The sequence below is a fragment of the Puntigrus tetrazona genome, chromosome 5, assembly GCF_018831695.1.
Source record: "Puntigrus tetrazona isolate hp1 chromosome 5, ASM1883169v1, whole genome shotgun sequence".
Taxonomy (NCBI): Eukaryota; Metazoa; Chordata; class Actinopteri; order Cypriniformes; family Cyprinidae; genus Puntigrus; species Puntigrus tetrazona.
Genome location: NC_056703.1, coordinates 20,492,045 through 20,516,894, shown reverse-complemented (window position 1 = coordinate 20,516,894; position 24,850 = coordinate 20,492,045). Strand labels below are relative to the sequence as shown.

Here is a 24,850-nt window from a genome sequence, read left to right as displayed (position 1 = left end):
CACTTATTTTTGTGTTTGTAATAAGGGCTGGACTAGAAACCTGACTTCAAAAGCGCCACTTCTTTCTATTCATTTTAAACTTTAAACTTCCCGAGGATGCATTTAACATACTGTTTAATTAAATTTGAGCTGGTTAGGCTCAAGGAGACCTGTAATATCCGTACTGAGCTATTGGTAGTCCCCATTCATCTCAATGGCAGTTCCATGGCTGTCTGAAGAAACACCTTAATTATGCATAAGCTAGGGACAGAGCACAACATGCAAAACAAATGTTCCACAAAGTGACCAACAACAAAATAAAAGGCCAAAACAAAATAAAGTTTATAACTTTGTATGACGTATTCAATCTATACGAAAAATAACTGTAGGTTCCAACCTGAATTATTTATATGTTGCTTGAAAAATGTCTTCAACAGAATGTACTGCGTGGCACATTTTGAGTGGCTCTCAATGGACGAAGATTAGTTTTTTTCCAGCCAGATGGTGCCAGTCACGCCACCTAGCAGCAGGGTCTAACAGGGCCACGTTACCCAGCCAAACCGCCTGTTAAAAAAACTGCAATACAGCTCAATATGGCATTAAAGGGAAAGTTCACCCAAAAATGACAATTCTGGCATCATTTACTACGAGTGCATATGATTTTGTGAACATGATAGTCCACGCGCAAACGTGACTAAACAGATGAGAATGAAAGTTTTCAGGTGAACCATCCTCGCCTGTCATCTGCAAGTGTTAGACGCTCGATGTGAAATAATGACATTATAAACAGTTATAAAGGATGAAGATGACTCTTGATCACGGCCATGAGAACGTCACATAGAGAAGCTCAATTATGTGCTGGCTCCGTGGCACTGATGAGTTGAGGGGAATTAGATTAGCTGCTCTGATGGCTACCTTGAGATGAAAGAAGAAAGAAATGCCATTAAATCTAAGCACCTTTAGCGCTTGATGTCTTCCCTGAATAGCAGTTTGCCAGTGTCACGGTGGCTTGAATTAAATGCGCATTTGCTGAGCGCAGACAGACCAGACGATTCAATTTGACACTGCCTTTAGAGAAGAGCTGAGGGCTAATGAGTTGCTCTGTCTTTGGCGCGTGTCCCACCGCTCAGATCAGCTCTTCGCTGCAGCCAAACAGATGAGGTCATCACTTTCTGCCCCGTTGCCATGGAGAAAGAATATAGGCTGGTAATGATATCTACCTTTAGACTGGTCCTATTTTTTTCCTTTAGACTATTCAATCCCATTTGACATTTCCCTTGGCTCCGGAAGCTGGAGTAGGGTCATTATCCGCACAAAATCTTTTCCTGTGCAGACAAACGAGGGGATTATTGTTTTATACGTTTATATAGATAGATATTTTCGGATTTTATGCGCATATTGCACATGATTTTATTTCCTTTAGGCGAGAAGTGTAAAATAAAGACTGGCTTTATTGATATGAATCACATCGCAAGTACAACACGGATGCAAGCGTAACAGTTTTAGATGATGCCATCTATTTCTTCTAACAGCTGACACATGGATCTGTCTTGAAACACAGTCAAAGAATAATACCTTGTAAATACATTTTTTTCACATTGTCTTTTGATACCTTTTTTTTTGCTGACAAGTTATATCTATACATATATACTCTTGATGTCTTTTTCTTACAATCCATCCTACTATTTAAAAGTCACTTTAGTAACACAAATGTAAAAAATGAACACAAAAGTTACAGCAAAAATGAAACATGGCAAGAAGAATAGCAAACCCATCACTAATCTAATCTCTTTTTCACATACAAGGTTCATATTACTGCGAGAGAAAAAATAAATACAATCATGTGAATCGTAGTGCTAAAAATGTTCATGCAGATCTTATGAAAATCAGAAACTACATAGAGTCACAACAACACACTGCAGTTCTTTAACAGAGTGCCTCCAACAGTCAGTGCCTTCGGTTCTTTAGTTGATGTTAAATAGTTTGGATTGCTCTCGATACAAAGGACATAACTGGGTAACTAATGATATCATTCTTGCGTCACACTTCTTTGCCCTCTGCTATGTAACTAAATCATGTTTGTAATAGCTGTACTAAGTACTAGGAACACAGTAAAAAATATTTTAATTAATCAGTGTTTTTGTTTTGCAGTTAAAATGATTAAATTTACCTAAAATAACAGCTTAATTTACTTGAAGCAAAATTTTGTTTGTTTTATCTATCTATCTATCTATCTATCTATCTATCTATATATATATATATATATTACAGTTTTGCTTCTCAAAAGTAAATAGTTTTTTTGTTTTAAAGGGACATTAGATGCCCATTTTCCACAAGTTGGTATTACTCTTAGGGTCTCCATGAAATGTCTGTTACATACTTTGGTCAAAAAAGTCCTCAAAGGTTGTGTAAAACAACACTCTTTACTTTGTCAGAAACAGCTCTGTTCATGATAAAGAGCTACTGCTCTCCCACCTCTTCCGGTCTCTTCTGTTTTTTCTGTATTCGTATGCGCGTTACCATCAACACCAAAAACTATTGACTGTTTAGGTTGTTCTGGGATTTAAAAAAATGGATGAAAATTCTCTTACACTGCTAAGACACATTTATATGCAAACACCATGTAAAAGTGATTTTTGCATCCAACGTCTCCTTTAAGAACGTTTCAATATTTTTACTGGACTATGAGACAAAAATACTAATTAACACATTTTTTGCAGTGAAAATTCAAACACAATTATCTAAGGAAAGCTTACAAAAGAAAAAGACCTTTTGGCAGCTGTTCGTTATGTTGCCATTAACTATTACTTTTGATACATTTTATGTCTTCTTTTATTAAACAATAATCAGGCATTACCCTTTTTTCAGTAATAAACTCCATCAGTGCTACTGTATATAACAAAGGGATGGAGATTGTCACTTTAGAGTTCCTCAGAGTTTAATAACGTGGAACAAGGTGACGTTATACAGCACCTGGTGTCCATTGTTCCACGCAGATATAGAGCTCTGTCCCTAGGGTTATAATCCAGCATGGAGATATGGGAATACTTGTTCTGTAATGGGATGTCGATATACTCATAAGTAGAGGAGTTGGTATGGAAAGCATAGTAGACCTTCGTCCCTCCTGAGTATCCGTTGGTAACATAAAGCGTCCCACAGATCATGAAGGCTTCACCTGCGCTCCTCTTTGGGTGGTTGGTGGTGTAGCTCTTGATGACCTGCAGGGTCAGTGGGTTGATCTTGCTGATGACAATGTTCCCTGCATTTTGATTGGTGGCATATACCGCCCAAAGTCCACCTTCGTCCACCATTAGGTCAATGTCGGAGTGGCCACCCCAAGAATAGTGGTAACGGTTGTTGTAGCCGGCGTAATCCAGCTGACCGGACTTGCTGATGGTGGCTGTCTTGAAGTCGAATTTGATGATGGTGTTACTTTGGAACTTATTGAAGTAGATGGAGCCATTGTAGACCACCTGCCCTGTTCCCGACCAGGGGTGAGGAAGCCGGTGTGAGGTGAAGTTGTCTGAATACATGAAGTCGGCCATTGACTTGTATTCCCGGACAAAGCGGTTGTTGTGGTAACCGTCCATGTACCACACCTGGAGGGGGAAAAATGAATACACACTTTATTTACTTTAAATATTTACATACTTACATGTACTTACTTAAAACATACGGCACTATAAAGAGTTAAGGTTCACTAGTGTTAAGGGTATGTTCATGATTAGTACCTAGTTATTACTCATGGGACAGAACTGTAAAATAAAGTGCTACCGAAAATGGTTTTTATTTATATTTTCAAGAGGTTTTTAATACAAATGAATGAAATTCCTAAAGAATACCTTATTAAGCAGTTTTGTTTAGTTTTTCATTATTATTTAGCAGAATAAAATAATTATACTGCTTCACTGCTAATTAAAATGATGAAAACTTCCATCGACCAAATAAAAGTCAAATGGTGAACAAAACAAAAAGCTTGGATTAAGATCCAAAAATATCTAATAATGTATATTTATATAAATATATAAATATGCTATTAAAGCATAGCAATAGCATATTAAGCATAAATATGCTATTGTTTTTACTGCATGGTTACACCACATGACATTAATTTTTCTCCCCTTTTCTTTATCGCGGACGCCCTTTTTATGTCATTGATTCTTTCACAGTCAAGGTCAGCATTCTATCGCTGTCTTGGGCTCGGTGTATTTTAAGTTTGCTCTTTACTTGCCTATTATCCTTTCCCTGCCCTAAACTGACTTCCTAAAATCCAATTCTTAATACAAGCATGTTTTTAAACTGTCTGACCCTTTTAAGTGTGTATTCCCTGTTAAAACAAATACTAAGGCTATCAGGGGCTTCAGGCAAGGGCAACTCTCTGACCCCTCATCAATCATTTAAGGCTCAGACAGATCTGCAGGCCAGATGCCTTTCTGTTTCTGGGCTCCTCTACTGTATCGATCCATCTCAAAGGAGCTAAAAACTCCACCGCTTCACCTTCAGCCATCCTCTTTGAAGTTGTTGCATTAATATATGATGGGATCATGGATTAGTTGTCACAAACTTACTCGCTACTGACATCTAACCAAGATGGATGTGTTAAATTTGTTCAAGAAATTGGAGAAAGACAGAAAAGCTTGTACAAAGGCAAGGAAATAAAACAGGCGTACAAGATTTTGCTTTTTAGCTCAGAATACTAAAGTATGTCTGAAAACAAAGATATGAGACCAGCAGTAATATACAAACATTTGTATGTGGGAAACGCTGGCGCAGGAATTAACAGACATCATTCAGCTCTTACTGGGAATGGCTTTGCTGCTACACTAATGAAATCTTGCAAGATTTACACCTATCATTTGCATCTTAATGTGTGCCGGTAATTTAATAAAACACACTCTTGGCATGTTTACAAGAAAATATACTGCAGGGACAAAAAGAGTGCTGATAAGACGAAGTCAGAGACATTTTAGCTAAGAAGACAAAAAAAATCGAAACCAGTTGAGATTAAAGTGAGGGATGTGAAGTGATTAAACCCGTTTTTCTTTTACACAAAGAATCCGGATGAATTGAGTTAAGGCAGTAAAGATTTGATGAACTCACCTCGTAGTATCGCTGTCGGGGCAAGTGGATCAGTCATCCAGGACCCGTATCTTGATCCAGATGTCTTTATGGTTATGGCATCACTTATCCCTGTCAGTTTCCCACAAGCTGATAACAGTAAAACATGGTAAAAAAGTAAAATCAACATTTTATTCGAATCATTTTCTCATGAACTCATCATGCTCGCTTTCTTATTCCGCGAAATATAAAAGGAGATATTTTTAAGAATTTTTGCTGCTCTGTGCTGCTCTTTTCCATGCAGTGAAAGTGAATGATGACTATTAGCTGTCCAGTACAATTAAAATTGACCTAAAATGCGTGTGCTATAAAAGTCTCTCTGAGCCATATAATAGCTTTTTGTGAAAGAAAAAAAGTTATTCGCTCATGATATTGCGATGTATCACATGCACCAGGTTTACTGTCAATGATACCAAACATTATTTGCTTTCAAGCATCTGATAATTGCTTGTAATGTGCCACAATTAAATATGCATGAAAAACTTTCCTATATTGACTGCTGTACTTGCAGTCGCCTGCGTGACCATTCGCTTTCATTTGATAGAATACAGCAGTTTGACATCTGTTTTATAATGATGTGAGGGTGAGTAAATGATGACAATTTTCATTTCTGGTGAATTCTCCCATTTCCTTTAACACGCTGCTCATTTGCCTTCTTATGAGAGAGTGATATGCTGTTAAACTTCAGTGTTTTGCGCTGGTAAATGGGTTTGAGTCGGACGGGGGAGGCGTTGGAGTTCCTGTCATATTCTGGCTTGTGTAAGGCACTCAGGCAGAAGTTTGCAGGCATCAGTGAACCTCTCATACTCTCTGTTTTGACACAGTGTCAGACGGGGCGCACTGGAGCATAACTTGTGTAGACGTCTGCAGTGTTGTAAGAGTCCTCATACACAAGGAAGTGTGTTCTTTTCTCATTTATACTTCTTTCTGAACCGCGTTTTCTCTTTTTCTGTCACTTTACGTCTTTCAGAGAACCAATGCGGTTTTCCTTTCTCTGTCTTTCTCTAGCTGTGAATTTGGCAGTCCACTGTGGCTAAGCAACTGCTTTTAAACGAAATGTGCATTTATAGATACTCCTCTCTTTCCCATGATATTTTTCCAATATTCTGTTCTTGGCACTGAAATGTGATCATCGTGCCGGTCTATGTAAAACCACACCAGAGCCCGTTCTGGAGAAAAAACTGTTTTGTATTTCGCTGACCTGGCTATGTGGTGTCATTACAGAATACTCGATTCTGATTGGTCAATCACAGTATTCTGCGGTCATAATGACGCAAAACTATATATCTGAGAGTTGTCCCTGGCAACCGGTCTCCATGCTGGCTTTAAGTTTCTCGCTTCCTCTCGCGCTTCTTTCTTCTCACATGATAAAAAGCTGAAATCAATATTTCATGTTCATGTATTTATTTATTTGGTGAGTCAGCCAGGCATTGTCACAACCCTTTCAGGTTGATAAAAGAAAGTTCATTTTGTGATCTAGACCAGCTGATGGCCCATATCTCATATTTATTTCATATTGTACTCATATTTCAAATGACAAATCACTATATCTATTTTCAGAAGCTTTGGCATACAATTACTGCTGGCAAATAATACTGATTTACCCAACATTAAAGTCACTGCAAAGCCCTTGAACAGACTGACCTCTATACATGATTACTCATAATCTGCTAATATTGACCTGTGCAATTCCATAATCTTTCTGGGATTGAATGAGTTGCAATTTATTCACCCGGTTCTCCGTTCCAGATACGCTTTTGCAGACAAAACCTACATTCAAAGACATTCTATGGAACATAATATTCACATAATTACCAGCCTGATTATTGCCTCGGCACAGGTGGCCAGTCTTTACACCAGACCCGATGGCCAAATGTTAGCTAAATAGTCTGTCACAGGCGATAAATTGCAGTTTTATTAGTGAATTTAGGTGATAACGTAGTAGAGAACATTTTCTAAGATTGCAGAGTAGTAGTACAACTGAATATTGAAGGCTAGTATTTATAGTGCATGACACTGACTGTTGATGCAATTATGTTGAAATATACAGCAACAACGCTGAGTTCACAGCCATACATCGCTAATGTGCTGCTGCTTTATGTAATTTTCGCAGATATTTACATAATGTCGTACCATTAAATGTTGCCAATCCATCCCATATTTTCTTTTGCTAAATCTACTGTGCTACTGTAATAGCAGAATCTGTTCGAGAAGCTTAGCAGAAAACCAATACCTCCATTTATATATGAGCAACTCTTTACTTTGACTTGCTGATTTTTATCTTTCACATATTCACACATCCAAGAAAATAAAGAGAACCGTAAATGGTTGTTAACCTTTTAAATCAAGATTTTAGGATACATTTTGCAAATATGCAGTTGTTCTGAACATTTAAGGTCAGAAACATTTTTATATTAAATTGATCCAAAGTGAGAGCAAAGACTTTTAATTGATTAAATGAAATACATGCTGTATTGTAAACTTTCTATTAATCAAAGATTCTTGAAAATGTAAAACTATAAATGAAACAGAATGATAATAATAAGAAATGCTACTTGAACATTTGGCATATTAAAAGTTCTGAAGGATTATGTGACACTGAAACCTACAATGTATTAAAATAGAAAAATAGTTATTTGAAATTGTAATAATATTTCAAAGTAATTTCTTTGATGTATTTGATCAAATAAATGAAGCCTTGGGTGAACATAGAAAAAATAACTTACCAAACCCAATTTTTGAACCATACCTTACCATACCATACCATACCATAGCATATACCATACCATACCATAACATAACATAACATAACATAACATACCATAACATAACATAACATAACATAATCAAGAGTGCTTAACTGCTTACTGCATTTTCACAACCTTTAAAATAGTCCTATGGTGTGCTAAATTACTTAGTTAAAGTGCAAATTTTACATAAAGCCATTAAATGAAATATGGACAAAAATTGTGGCACATCACAAGATACTGCTGAAACTGCTTGACATTTTATGGGCAACAATCACAAAATAATTGGTTCAGGCTTCCTTCGAACCCTATTAACTATGAATGCAATATTAACAATGAATCAGGTCCACGTTATTTATACTGGTGAACAAATCATCAGTGTTTTTTCCCATCCAGTGATTTAAGTCCCTTGTGAAATGCAGCATTAGAAATTCATGCAGCCAGGAGATTACTGTACTGAGAGCAGTAATCTTTCAATAGAATCCCATGATCATATTTAGATGTCTCTCTTTATCACTGCATGTAGCTTTTGGCTCAGTGGAAAACTTAAAACTGCAGCTCTTTTTTTGGCATTTATTGTTAAGCATCAAAACCCAGCACGGTGTCCTCCTTTAATCAATCAAAGTAAGGCTGCATTTGCATTATGCATGCGCACTAAATCTGTTATTCGTCTGAATCTAAAATAAACGCTCCAAAAAGAAGCAAGAGCAATCCTCTATTGTTACACAGAGCTTCTGACCTATATTCCGATGTATGAATGGTTATTAAGATTTCTGTGAAAATTTACATTTTGCTTTTGGATAAAATCGCATAATCTTCATTCAACTGAGGATTTGTTTGTAAATCAGAAACGTGTCAGACACTGGGTCTTGTCATACTGAATTTTGATAATGTTATTTAATTAACCTGCAAAGTCGCTATGAATTCATGCCATGGCTCAGGTGGACCCAAAGGCATTTGTTAGAGGAGAGAACAGCGCAGCAGCTTCTCATTAGTCACGTCTGTGTCTAACATCCGTATGAGATCTATTCCTCACTTCAGAATAAGGCAACATCTGAATCTGCTGCTGCTATCTGCATTAGATTAGCAATGCTGAGATACAGCATTTCAAACAGAGAAAATGACAGGGATACGTTGTGTTGTTTAAATTCAGCATGCTAATGCCTTCGAGCAGCACAATAAATTACAGTGTTTTGTATTTTGCTCAATCGTCTTTCATTGAGTCAAGACTAATGCGCGTAATGCGAATTTGCATTTTCGACGAACACTGAGGCTACGCTTTGTTAGCTGTTTTAAATATGCTGTGAACATGTGTTTTTTTAAAGGAATGGTTCGCTGAAAAAATTAACATTTGCTGAAAATTTGCTCAGCTTAAGATGTGGATGAGTGTGCTCACAACTGATCCTCTTCACTGAAAGGGTGCCTTCAAAATGAGAGTCCAAACAGTTAAAATAAAACCATCGGAATGAGTCCATCAATTAATGTCTTGCTAAGCTTAAAAGCTGTGTGTTTTTAATAGAAATTACATTTTCAAATTCAAACCTTCGCTTCCAGCTTAAATGCATCCTTTGTTCATTAATATTGCCTGTAAAATAAAGTTGTTTCATACACTGCTTAATAGGAAAAACAAACAATGTTGGTGGATTTTGATGTCAGAGGATAACAGAATGGACTCTTTAGTAGTACCCTCTTAAGGTAATATAGTTATAGACGATGCAAACAGAAGCGATGCGTTATAGAAGCAAAGATGTAAGTGTAAACACCTTAATAGTGGGTATGTTTCTTACAAACATGGAGCTGGTCACTTCACAAGATGTTAATTAATCAATTGAAGACATGTGAATTACTTATTGTGGTGTTTCAGTATCAGTTGTTTGGACGCTCTTTCTGACGGCACCCATTCACTGTAGTGCATCCTTTATTGAGAGCATGAAACAATGCTACATTTGAAGAAGAAATACGGCCATCTACATCTTGGGTGGTCTGATGGTATGTACATTTACAGCAAGTTTTTATTTTGGGGTGAAGTATTCTTTTAACTTAAAAAAATTAAGTGTTAAGTGTTATGCGTGCCGTTATGAATCCCTTTTACAACCAGGTAAAAGTAACACCAATAGATGTTCATAATGGGTTTTTTGTCCTTTTTTGTGATACAAATTATATAATTTTTTTGCAAACTAAATTGTGTCATATCAGAAAAAGATCTTCTCGTGCACTGTTGTATGTGATATTCTGAAATGAAATATAATGGTTGTTTGTGTTTGTGCTCAAACTCATCCTACCTAATTTTTGCATGCATGCACGAAGCCTCTCCTCAAGATTAGACACCCTGTTGTGAAGCTCCTCGTAGTCAAAGGCCCCGATCTCCTCCTGCAGTTCACTTAGCACTGATGTCAGATTCTTGACCTCCTCTTTAAACTGCATTACCAATTTTGCATCGGCCTTGTATTCCTCCAACACTGGTATCATTGGCCTAAGTTCCTCCATTTTCGCTTTTATGGCCTGAAAGGTTAAAATAGGCTTGGTTCAGTAGGCATGCGTGCAACGATTGCGTCCAAAAACCTGTCTTGCCCTACACTTGCCCTCTCTGCCTACACTATCTTGATTTCTGAGTGTGCCTAGCAAATAGACGAAGAGTTCAACATGGCATAAAACAAGTTCTCAGTACACCAGCAAAAATTGGAAAAAACTCTTTTATTTTTCAATGTTTAAAATGCAAGGTGTCGAGGGTTACATGCTTCACATACAACAATAGTTTCCCTTGTTTCAAAATATCCAGCTGTGCATAACAAATCTGAATTAGAGACATGGAGATGTCATAACATAAAGAAATCTACTCAAGGAGGGCTGCAATAGTGGCATGCACAAAAAGACTGTGAACAGAATTCAAAGGTGCTTTGTATTTAAAATAAACTGAATGATGCAATCAGTTGACCAGTTGAGGATTACAATGGGATTGAACTTGTTCTTCAGTCTCTGCAGCTTTGATTTAATTCATAAAGTTAGCCCTGCAAGCAAGAAAATGAAATTTGGTTGAATAACTAACTCGCTAGCCTTTCTAACAAACACATTTTCACAGATACTGCTGTTTGTACAGATATTATGCAACATTTTATTTTAAACAATAATTAAGGTGAGCTAAAGTATGAACACATGAAGACATGCTTTTAAAATCACTCTCATGATGGTTTTTGCACATAAATCTGGACATAGATGAATAAAGAACATAATATTAATAGCAAGCTATCCTGTTCAAAATGTTAAATAGTGAGAATTTTTTGTTATATTTTTGAAAAAATCTAGTATGTACGGAGCTCAGCACATGGCATGCAGACAACAAAAACATTCATCATGGTTAAACATTGAGAATTTCCCCCGTTGTACTATCCCAATCTCTCATTTTAGTTCAATTGTGGCCACAATATACACAATATACTATTTGTTCTCTCATTTTGATTTAATTGAATAATTGAGTACAACATGGCCACCATTTGCTAAAATGAGGGAATGAATTATAATTATTATTGCAACTTAAAATAGCATTTTTTTAATGATAGCAAAGCTAAATGGTATTATTATTATTATTATTATTATTATTATTTTGTGTTGAAAACGGTGAAGCTTAAATATTTCTGTGGAAACTATTTGAAATTTTTTATTAATAGAGACATTTATTGAAATATAAATATGTTGTCACTTAATATCAATTGAAAGCATCTAAATAAAATGTAATGCTGAATAAAAATTGTAATAACCTTATTGATCCCAAACTAACTTGAAGCTAATTTATACTATATTATACTGGGATCAATAAGTGCAAAATTGTCCTTGTCCAAACAAAGACTCCCTTTAAACTTTATATGTATTTTTATTTCTGCTGAAATGCCATGTTTGTATATGCTCTTGTGTATATCTTAACTTTTGAAAACGTGCTCTGTATGGACTCCCAAGTGGGTATAAAGATCATACGATGGTGTATAACATGACCTTTTCTAGCGATTGCATCCAAATATTTGATGCCTTCATGTAATAAATGTTTAAAGGTCAAGCCATAAAATGTTTTGAGAAGTTTTCTTGGCAAATGATCAAGAGCTGCACCGTTCTTGACCATTTCCTTTAGTTTACCTAGAACAAAATGTTCAATACACTATTTTGTTCAAAAGGGCCAGATGTTGCCGAAGGAACTAAGAGACTGTGCTAGACTGATCTATAAAATCCATGCCACTTTGGGAGCTCGATACACACACACACTACAAATTGCAACGTGCTACAAAATTACTGCGCCTCCATTTAGAAAACTAGCAACGGCCTCATTAGCATGCAGATGCAATTGATGTCAGATGGCTAACAATAGCTAAGATGGAAAAGACGCCATGTCGCCAAAATGAATATTTTGTAATGCACTTCTTGTGGGGAAAATGCCTGCGCCATCAACTCAAGAGAACACAATCGTTCGTAACAAATATACTGAGCTCGCTTGGCTTGAAATTGTACCGAAAATGATTTTCCCACAGATCGATTTGTAATGTAATGTTAAAGGCCAGTATCGGAGCTGAATTAAATGAGTTAACCTTTCGGTAAATGAGACACACTGTATGCGGTCACGAATGAAAAATGGCATTGATAGTGGAATAACCTCACTGATGAGCGCATGTATCTGTACGCGCACCTTGTATTGCTTGGCGATATTCTGCTTGTGGCTTTCTCCACCTGTTTGAACTTGGATTCCAGGCCTCTCAGCTGCACCTCCATCCTTTGCACGTACTGCAGGTCTTTCTGAGTCCTCTGGTCAAGATTCTGGATGGACTGGGTCATGTTCTGGACCTGAGAGAGAGAGAGAGAGAACATAAGAGAAGAATAATAAGCTATGTGCTCGGTGAACAGAACTGCGAAAGGCATTCGGTGAGCTGTGCATTCTGTCAGTAGGTCTTTGTGTGGATTAGTTTCAAAGGTTACTTTTTCCAGGAGCTGTCTCAGTTGTTTGGTCCTGGCATCCCGTGAACACATGGTCTGCTGAGGAGCCACAACGGTGCACACACACCTGCCCTCACTGTCTTGAGCTGAGCTGTACACCTGCCACGACTCCTCTGGGTTAGCAGGAAGCACCTGGGCAAAGGACAAAGAGAAGAGGAAAAAAGGTCAGTTACTGATCGGGACGTGCTTTATGGCAACAGCTTTGTAATAGTTTTCGTCCTTTTCCCACTGCAGATTTTGGGAAGGTTAATTACCCGAACCCCCGCACAAGGGTCAGAGTGAGTTTCTGGCCTGCTGATGGAAACTGTCACACCGGTTTTATGTTGCAATAATCATGCATTTATGGATTGTTTTTTAATGCCTCGTGCACTTAAATGTTCGGTTGCCTGTGGTTTTGTGAATTATGCTTAGGTAAATATGTTACTAAGGTAACTCGGTTTAGCTGGATGACTTGTTGATAACATTAGAAGAATTGTTATGTTTGACCAAAATAAAAGGAAAATGAAAAACAAAACAAAAAAAAAAACAAATCAGTAATGTACTGCACCGTACACAATTGTTTTCCAGAAAAGTGTTTATAGTGTGTTTATGTCCTATGGTGTGACAGAAAAATGTCTAAGGAATAAAACCCTCTCTGACACTGAAGACAAACCTCTCTCATGCAATGTGTAACTGTAATAATGAAGGTATGCTTTTCTCATGCTATTTATGTAAATTATTTTATAGCTTTTTGCTATATCACAATATAGTTTATTTGTCAGCGGCCCATATATTATACATAAGACATACATAAATACATATATGCATACCTAATATACATTTAATAACAACATTTAAATTAAAACTAATTGTGTGTATATATATATATATATATATATATATATATATATATATATATATATATATATATATATATCCCATATTTGTTTGTACAAATACATTTTACATAATTAAAACCTATGCAAAATATTTTAAATAATTACACAACTCAAACATTTTGTTTCTCCCTGTTCATCGGGAGCAGAGCAGTGCATTAGTGTTCAATATACACTGACAAAACACAGTTTTTTAAGGATTTTCATAGTTGGTGCTTTGATGTGAAATGGTCTCTTCTCGAAGGGGATTTTATGACCCAGTGGCTTTACATAAAAGAGCCATCTGGAAGAGTGAGCGTTTCCGTATGTCTTGTCCTAATCCTGAGTAATCTAATGAATAATCCATATTCATAACCGGTGCGGAGAGAAAGCGCTTTTTATTAAATCGAAGGAACATCTTTGTAAATCTGCTGCCATTGTAATGCTGAATTCAGATTATAATAAAATCTAATGTTTTCACTCTTTGAGGACAGAGCTTATAACAATACCAAAATAGTAAAGGCATATATTACGTAAGAAAAAGAAGTACAATTCCCTCGCACACAAACAACTGATTTTATTAGTATAGATTTCTACGCAGGATTTGCAAGATAGCAGGTGACTAATAAAAATGGCTCAAGACTATAAACACGCTCAAAGTCGATACTCCCCCCAGAGACACGGTTTTACCTGATTGCACCTTAGAAGACAAAGGTTTTGACCACTGGAAAATCTGTATAATATTGGACATTTATAAATAAATCAGTTCAGCTGGTTCCTTCTACCTCGTCCCATATAAACGAACAGTTGAACTTCTGATAAACACAGGACGTCTTAAAGAAGAAATACTGAACTAATGATAATGCACTTTTTCGTTCCTTCGCAAAAAAAGTTCAATGTCAGAAAATGAGTATATATTATTCGCCACCTTTTTGCGCTGCTGCACTACATGAATCATACAGAGACACAGAAGAGCAATAGGTACACTTAAAGAGTGCAGTCCTGATGAATAATTGAGGTCTTACTTAATGAGGTCTATAACACAGCAACAATTTCACCAACACACAAAAACCAGCAAACGCTTAAACAGTTACACTGCCTCAGATACCACTGTAATGGGACCTCAGTATGTGCCAGCACACTAAATAATGATACAGCTCTCTATCATATTTTAAGTACTCCAAGGTACTACAAAAGAACTCTATACATCCAAAACGCCACAGAGAATTAAAAAAAAACACATTAACACGGTACACTGTAAACATATCGAGCTTAGTTTATGTCAGAGTCGCACCGAATCCTTTTAAAAGGCTGTGTACGAACAACATCATTTTTCCATTTTCTAACCTACATTATTAAACAGTATAATTTATAAGATATAAATAATGCAGTGTTTTTCCCGGCCCCTGAACAAAGAGAATGAGAAAACTCACGCCAGTGCTCCGGTCCGGCACACCCGGAGGCGCCACGCTCAGTTTGGTGCTATTCAGACCTACTAGAGAGGGCAGGGTTTGCGACATCCAGTTGGTGATCATCGCCATCGTGCTGAGCACTACTCCAATTTTCAGCAAAGGCACCGACATCTCTGCTCTCCTCTTTCCCGGTAACCTTCATTATACACATTCCAGGAGAAAACCGTAACCCGCGCTGCTGTCAGAGGCGGCGTGCTCCTGTAAAGCACCCGGCGCAAGCGAATTCATCTCGGGCGTGTCTACTCGCGCTATCCGGTGCTGAACTTTATAATTACTCGAGCTCTGTCGGTTTCCGAGACGCGCGCTGCTGCTCCGTCTGCTCTCTTCGCGCGAGTAATGACGGAGCTTCAGCAGACCGGCTCATCTCATTGGTTCCGTGCCTCCGCCCACCCGCTATCCCGGTAAAATATTCATAAATATCACAAACCTCCTCCAGGCGCTTGACGCACGGATACACTAAATCACTAAACACGCGCAAAGTTTTTTTTTTTTCCCCGTTACTCTCGCAATGCCCACCCTGACAGCGATAGTTAAAAACTCGTTTTATAGCCTAGCGGCTCTCAAATTGCATTTGAAAGAGCAAGCGATTAAGTCATAAAACTTATCAAGTCATTAAAAAAAATGTTTTTTTTCAGAATGTACGGAAAAATAAGTTGCCTTCGGGCAGTTTGCTACTTTTTATTTATAAAGTTTTAATGTATTGCTTTATTGATTTTATGATTTAAAAAAAAATCAGGCTATTGGGGGAATCGGCAAAATATTATCGCTTTGTTATAGGCTTACGATGCTATTTTGTGCATTATCATTAGTTCAGTATTTCTTCTTTTAGACGTCCCTTTGTTATAGGTCACACGATACTATTTTGGCATTTTTACGTTCCGAAATGTATACGTGGTCTCTTCAAAGCCTCACCCGTGTAACACCGCAGCCCTCTGCAGGCTCTCTCCACAGCAGGCTTACCTCCCTTATTTTTGTTCTCTAAAGTAACTGATTGTTAATGCTCTCTGAGCATTTCATTAAACTCTGAAAAATCATCAAATGTTTGATTAGAAAGATAACTCACTTATGCACAGCCTAAAACTGAGTGCTGCTCATGAGTCACTTCTGAACAGGGATTTTTAGTAGGATCGCAGGCACGGGTTATCTCTCAGTATGCCATGGCGCTATTTAGCCAACAGAGGGCAGTGCAGGTCGCTTTCACAGTTTATTTTTTTCTCTCCGACAAAAGTTCCAATCAAACCCTCAACATCCCCTTCCCAACCATGCATCGTATTATTTATGTTTTTGCATATTTCTTTCATGCACAAATAAGCCATACATACACCCGTTCCTAATAAACTAGCGACAAATGAGCACTTACAGACTCAACTCTTTCAAAGATTTAATCTGCATCCCTGTTCTCTTGTTCTTCATTATCTCTTCTTTTTTTTTTAATTTTTGCTTAGCAACACGTTTTCATCTACACTAACGTATGAAGAGAAATATCTGATTAATTTCTTCCTGTACAGGTCAATCACATTTCTGCACGTTTTATAAAATTGAATGTGAACCTACTGAGGCCTGCTACTTAAGATTTATTAAAATAGCTGTTTAAAATCATGTTTAACTTATGACTTCTTAACATGATATAATATGAAGAGCGTCTAATGCAGTAGTTAACATTATAGAGAGGAAACAATATATATATATATATATATATATATATATATATATATATATATATATATACATATACATATACATATATATATATATACATACACACATATATATATACACATATATATATATATATATATATATATAATATATATATGTATATATATATATGTATGTATATATATATATATATATATATATATATATATATATATATATATATATATGTTTCTCTTTCTTACTTTTTCAGTGGTTTAGTGGTTTCAGAAGACGTTTGTTATGTAAATCATCCAATAATTCACAATTACAGTATACAATGAATTTGAACATTTTAACCTGTTTAAAAACTTGGCGTATTAAGATCAAACGAAATGTCCAGAGAAAGACAAATAAATAAATAAATAAATAAATAAATGCACAAAATAATGCATGGGGCAGAAAAGAGTTCAAATTAATTGCATTTGCGATATTTATTTTCTGTACATTAAAACTAATGACCTTGTCCATTCGGTAGCCTAAAGCTGTTACCATTTGATTAACTCACCAACAGTGATTTAATGTCAAGGCGTAAGAAAAAAAAAAACTAGTTACTGAAGAGTAGGCGTCAATGTGGAGTGTGGAGAAAGCAATTTACTCGCTATTTTTGTCTTCAAAGTGAGATTGTAGAATGTCAGAGACGATCACAGTGTGTGGATAATGAGAACACACTGCACAAGCCCTGGAGTGTTTTATCTTCAATAGGAATAATCATACAAATGATAAAATGATACTGATGATCGGTGTCTCACGCACACTAACAGTCTTCGCTGCTACCAATGTGCATTTATCCTCAAATACTAAAACTGTCAACATTCATAATCACCCGCGATATAGCCTTCATCCCACGTAAAAGTTACTATTTTTAAAAAAACCTCTAGCCATGTGGTGCAAAAGCTCTATGAAACAGAATCCCCGCTGTGATGATTTTTTTCTTCTAAATGAGGTTTAATCACGTTAGTCTATCCCGATCTCCGCTGCCCGTTAGATTAATCTGACCTCATGATAATACACGAAACCGGCTTATTTTGAGCATATCTCCCTAATTAGCCTAAGATGTGCGCTGAAAATGGCGTTTATAAACCTACTTGGGTGAGTTCAGTGCCCATCAGTACAAGGAGGGTGAGACTCAGGAGCTTGCTTGCGGGCTGCATCTTCTGCCGCCGATGCCACCTGATCCGAGGATATCACATGCAGAGCTGTTTTCTGTGCAGCTGTCCGGCTCTCCGTCAGACGCTCCCCTCGAACGCGCGTATATATTTTAATTCAGCGCCAAAATAATGGAAAAATGAGACTGGAATGGTTTGCGGAGCCGCCTCTTTGCATATTTATCTCATGTCAGCTCCTCGACGCCTCGTCGTCCTCTGTCCTGCCGGACCGGCGTTCCGAACGCGAATGTAGGGATGAGCAGGAAAGCGGCGAAAATATTACTTCATCACTAGACAAACTTGGCTGGTTAATACGAGAGAGTAGGTGTGGGCAGGAAATTTGAGAAGCGGGCCAAGCAGTGGTGCTGAACCGGATGTGACACGAACTGGCGTGGGAAATTCAAAAAACCTTAGAGGGGGGACCTGAGCGGCGCGAGACGAGCCGCTGGAGTGGAGAGCGCGCTCCTAATCTCCGATCTCTGTCGGACGCGAGCTCTCAGCGCGCGGAAAACAGCACGTTCACAGCACTAGCGCCAGGACTTCACTAGAAGGATGATAAAAAGAAGTCACGAGGTTGCCATGGAGACTCAGTCCTCCTTGGGTACCATAACTAATAATAACAATAATAATAAAAAAGGCTGTTTTTTTAAAAAAATAAATAAAACGTTAAATGATGTAAATATAATTTTAATATAATAAGAAACCTTAATATTTATACATCCGAATATCATTTTACATTTATACATTTCTAAATTAAAAAAATAAATAAATAAAAATAATAATATATATATATATATATACGCCTTGGTTAGACTTCTTTCAAAAACGTGAACTAATGTTAACTAATGGACCTTATTGTAAAGTGTTACCATGTCATTTTTTAGCCCAAACCAACCTGTGCCAAGCAAATTCAAGATATTAAAGTTTAAACATCCTTATTTAATCATTACGAACGACCCTAAATGCCATCGTTAAGGTTTCTCCATTTACTGACAGTAATTGACTCCCCAAAAGACCGATAGGCTAAATGTCATCACCACAGTGGCCTTAAGAAGCACAAGCGTCTAGAGTAAACTCCTTGTATTAAAGGTCAAATTAACACCTGCTGTTGCAGTACTACAACAAACAGAATGTGCAAACAGTCTTTGTTTGAAGACTGCTTTTTACATTTACATATGTAAATAATAAGTAAGTAAATTAAGTGGATAATTCAAGGGTCTTTTTTCATGCGCCACATGAGACCATAGATTAGATATATATATATATATATATATATATATATATATATATATATATATATATATATATATATATATATATATATAAAAAAACTGCTCCGTTTTAATCCTGGCATATATAACACATATCATAACATGAGATAAAGCTAAAAAATTATGTAAAATGTTTATTATTGCATTTTTGTTTAACTTTTTTTAATCACAAAAAATTACTTATTAAACTTATTAATAATTATGGCATGCTTCATTAAACTTAAAGTTTTTGAATAGTATATTACACTTTGACTAAAAGATGAAAAAAATAAAATAAACAAGCAAGTGAACAACTAGACTAGTGGATTTCAACTGGGGTCTAGAGCCCACTAAATGATTTTATTTCAAATTATTTTAAGATGCTGGCGCCAACATTATGGGTGTCGAATGTGTTCGAATCCCAACTCGAGGACCTTTCCTGCCACCAACCAACAAAAATTTAATAACTTTAAGAAGTTATAAAAAAAAAATGTGTGGGCATTTTATAAATTCTATGAAATGTTTACTTTATGAATTATATTTCACTTTATTTCGATGGTCTCTTTAACACATTCTATAGAAATTTGACACCGGGTTGACTTAATCTAACCTATTTTAACTTATTCTTACTGCAAATTTCACCACAGTTTTAGAGAGAAATGCCTACTAAGTGGCGCTAAAACAAAGGTTCAATACCTGAACCCTGGAACATTTTCATTACGTTGATATAGGCATGTATCGGAATTAGACTGTTGATGAAAGTTATCTATCATGGAAATATGTCCCCTACACCTAATCCAATCCTTAACCTACCAGATAATGTTAACAAATCTAAAACTAAAGGCTTCCCTTTAAACTGATTGCAAACCATAGTTCCACAGGTTTTGAATCACCTCTCATGTACATTTGTGCACTCTGTGAGCTAGAGTTTTACCGCCTCGAGTGTTCATCTCTTTTTGGATACTGCAGTGATATGTACTTATTGGTACATATTTCATGTATCGCTAAAAAGTGCACCAAGGTACGTTTATACCATGAGACCAGGTAGCAAAACGTTGATGTACATGCAAAATTAGTAGTTTTAGTCAGCTGGAAGAACATCACAATAAAAGTCCACTAACGCCCTAATGAGTTTGCTGACATGTAGTTTCAACAGAATGTTCAAAAGGCACCATCAAAATAAAGTATTACTTATTTTTCTAATTATGTCAAGCTCTAAACGTATTGAATAAAATTGTAAAAAAAAAAATCCTCATGACTGGGCAACACAATATTGTTGCGGCCTCGGAGTCAAAAAGGTTGAGAATCACATGACTACAGATGGATGGATAGATGTGTGAATCCAGGCTTATAAAGTATTGATGCTAGCCTCCTAGTTTACAACAGCACCAAAAAAAAAAAAACACTCCAGCCTGGAGATTTCTTTTATCTCGATACACATGTTGAAAGACCTAAACAGCTTCAGAAAATACTGCATAGCTTGACTTGAACACTGTAGCTGTGTAGGTGGACTCTCAGTCCCGAATCCTTAGTTTGCCATTTGTGATGCAGTCTGCAGCAGATGGATTGTTCTAAAACTTCAGCAGGTATGTGAATAGTGATATATAGGGCATGTGTTGCGTGGAGGGTTAGGCTGAGGTGCTCCAGGGCTGCTATCGCTATCTCTTCTGACATACAGCTTCACAAACCATTGCCTGTCAGTATAAGAGGGTCCATGATGCAAGAGACTCAGGGGAAGCCTACCTCCTGCTTCGAACTGTGCTTGTTAGCATAGAGCTAAGAACACGGTTTTATTTGTGGATATATATTCTTTTCATCTAATATCACTCTAATAGTAAATTTATCCTATAAGATAAATGTGCTCTCACAACAGGGACTCATATCAGTGTCTCTAGCAAATAGTTTGTTTTCCACTGCAAATACTTGAAGCAGGTTTATAAATGAATGCATAAATAGACTCCCTGCTTAGGCAAAACAAAGCCCTTGAGAGGTTTTGAGACAAGCTTGGGGAGATGTCCCACTTTTCAGTCTCTTTCTCTTTTTGATTTTGAGACTAGCGAAAATACGCAAAGTGCTTTTGTTTCTTTTCAATACCTTTGCATCTGCTGCCACAGCCTTTCTTCTATTTCAAAGACATTTTTATAAAATCATACGCTCGCACGCAAAAAAAAAAAAAAGGAAAAAAGTCTTCAAACGTGTTTTCGCGAAAGGGAAAGTAGAATTAGGGGCAAATGAATGCGTGGAGTTACATAATGTTGGACTTGTAGATTAATCATAGCTCAGTGGAACACAGAGGAACATTCGTTCATTTTCAGATTGGACATTGATTGATGCCTCTAGAGGAGTGAGATTCGACATCGGCCTCTTTCATTTACAGAATTTCAGGTCACGCTGCTTTCGCACACATCAATTTCCTGTATCTTTTCACCCTGCCATGCTCCTCATTTAACATCTCGGCGAAAGAGATCTCGGTTTGCACAAGTGCTGCGTTCTACAATTAAAGATTTTTTTTTCTCGGTTGCCTGGTTACCTGTCAGTTTTACAAGTGCTTTATATATTATCATGTCAAAGACGGCCTGACTAAACAACTTGTGGTCAAGTGTCTCGCTGACGCTACGGTATCTGAGGATGTCTTGGTACAAAATAGCGAATTTGTTTTTCCATAACAATAGCGAAACGACTGGCACCCGTAGAGATTGTTCAAAAATAGAAGTGTGAATTAAAATCACGCTGTGACACGCATCAAAAGGAGATCTTATTATCTCGCCTTATCCTAATCAGCAGCATTCAGGCCTCAGCTTTGACAGTATTCAGTGGCACCATAGAGCAAGATTAAAACTCTTTAACAGTCTCATTAAAGGACAAACCTCTCTCAAACAATTTCAGCAGGATGCTGAGGACCAACCAAGCCTTTGATGTAGGATCTAAAACACAAAGGATAGGAGTATAATGTGCCTCCGCTTTTTGTGGTGGCAATCTTTGATTCAGATTGGCACATTTTTCATTCTTATACATGCTTGTATGAGGCCAGAAGTGACTGTGTTCTCTTGGTGATGCATCAGGTTTCCAAGTAAACATCCAGAGGGTTAAAACTCTCCTACTTGGAACAGATACTGTGACAGTGGGATCTCTTCAGAGTAAAGCAGACTTGAACTGATAAGTTCTAAGATTGCTTTGGTTCCATTGTGTGCTGTAAAAATCCCAGTATCAAAACCACACAACGACTAGCTGTTCGGTTTGTAGTACTGCGACAGAGAGATGCTCTCATTCTCTCTCAAAAGTTGCGGTTTTTGCGCGTGATTATTATTTCGAATTGTTTTTCGAGCATAAGAAGGATAATGCAAATGTCGGTTATAAACATAGCAAACAGGGAAAATGAAAGCGGCAGATTGTGGCAGATGTCATTTAAGACTTTCTTTTTTTGTGTGAAAGCCATTCGCTCTCAGTAATAAAGGTACAAAGCTGTCACTGTGGTGGTACCTGTTTAAAAGGTTAAAAACCGTTTAAAACTTTTGTACCAAAAGGGTCCGTATAAAGGTACACATTAATACCTAAAATGTACATATTAGTACCATTTGAAAAGGTACCACCCCCAGTGACAGCTTTTGTACTGTATTTCTCAGTGTAGAACAATTATTGAGGGAAAAGGGGAAAAATTGAGTGAAAGGTTGTAGTTAATAGTTAACAAGTGTTACCTATTATAAAGTGTTACCGTTATTTTTCCTTTAAAAATTATATATGGATAAGTAAACCTAAGCTGTTTTGGTCCATCTTTAAAAAATATTATCAACATAAAATTTTATTTTGACTTTAAATTTAAGTTCACAGAAAGACACATGAAATACTAATAGGTCATTTACGCACTAAAAAGTATACACTATCAGTCAGAAGACAGAATGCATGTAGTATATTGTGTTTTCGGTTTAAGTTTTGATCACGTTGAAGTCAATTCGGCCCAATGTGGTTGACACTTTCATGTTGTCCTTCAAGACTTTCTTTTTTCTGTTCAAGTAATTGGCATTCAAAACAACACTTGACTTTTACAAAAAGCTTTTTCAAAATATCTTCTTTTGTGTTCCGCTGAAGAACAGAAGCCTCGGAATGACATGATCGTGAGTAAATCCTGACAGAATTTCCTTTTGGGGCTCAACTAACCCTTTAATGAAGATCAGAGACTGCTACTTTCAATTCCTCAACTTGTAAGTTCTTACTGCGCTTACATTTCTGTTCTTAGTAGTAAGAAGGCTTCATAGTAATACTATAGCAATATTTTCAAAAAGACCTTTGCCTCCATTATGCCGTTCTTCAGGGAAACAGATAGCACCTCCGTATGTTCAGACTTTTGCTTGCTGGAAATAACAAGAAGCGAACTTGTTATATTTAAGAATGACTAAGAGGCCTCTTTAATATTTATAAGGTCTTTCCACACTGACTGCTCATTCGCAGTATCTCCAATTTTAATTGCAAATCTAAATTAGTCATTGAAACCTTTCCGTTAACTCAACACGTACACGCGGCTCCAAATGCGCCGTGACTTGAGTCATAGGCTGTCATGTTTGCTGCCAAGAAGAGGAGGATGGCGGTCCAGATCTGACTGTGGGGACCATCTGCCTCTCTCTAATCCAGTAACCAAACAAGAACCTCACTCTGGTTCCTTTCCTTACCCACAGTGCATTGCTGCTGAGGACATGAAGGCACTGGCAAGTTACTAAAGAGCAGATTAATGCGACTTCTCCCAGTGGATGAGGTGTTGGTTAGGTTGAGAGCTTGACTTTTTGAATTAGCCTCATAGCATTCATTGGCTTATTAACCTTGTATTGTTGTTTTAAGATGGAGATGAATGAGTTTGACGTTGCTGAATGTAAAGAAGCTGAAAAACAAGCTTTTGGAGAACATCCACGATATAGAGGATGTAGGGGTTATCTGTATTTTGAGGGGGAACTAGTGCCAGGCCTGGTTAAATTAGCACCTTAAGTGAAATAAAACATGACTGAAGAAAAACAAAAACTCATTTCAGTGTAAGCTGTATGAAGCTTGTTTGCACTCAAAGAGACAAAAAAAGTCATTGCAAGCCAGAAAATCGCAATTGTGAGCTATAAAGTTGCACCGGGTGATATAAAGTTGCAATTATAAGAAACAAAGTAACAGATATGTGATATAAAATCACACTGTGAGGTATAAATTTACATTTGGGAGATATAAAGTCTGTATTTTTACCCTGGAGCAGAAACGTGCTTTCATAAAGATGATAGGTGATAGTCTAGTGGTGAAGTTTTTGCTTTGAATCCGTGGGACCCATTTTTAAATCTTTAGCAAACCAAATATAATTGCAAAATAAACTTGACAGCCAGTGATCATGATTTATATTTTTACTACATTGAAACAGCAGTTTGATATTTCAATTCCCCAGGAAAAACATCATTCGGGATTCGAGAGACACAATGGTGGGCACAGTATTTCAGTTTAATGCTACCTAAATTTTTTATTCAGAGGTCAAAAAGTAAAAAGAAAGTCTGAATACTAATGTACAACAATGAGAAGAGTATAACAGACTACTTCCACGAAATGTATATGAATATTAGTTTCGCTCAATATCACTCATTTTTACCAATA

General features: G+C 36.8%; 1 pseudogene; it reads right to left on the bottom strand.

Annotated features, from left to right (window-relative positions):
• Window positions 1-2,910: 2,910 nt before the first annotated feature.
• LOC122344794 lies at window positions 2,911-15,569 on the bottom strand (annotated as a pseudogene).
• Between the last annotated feature and the right edge of the window lie 9,281 nt (window positions 15,570-24,850).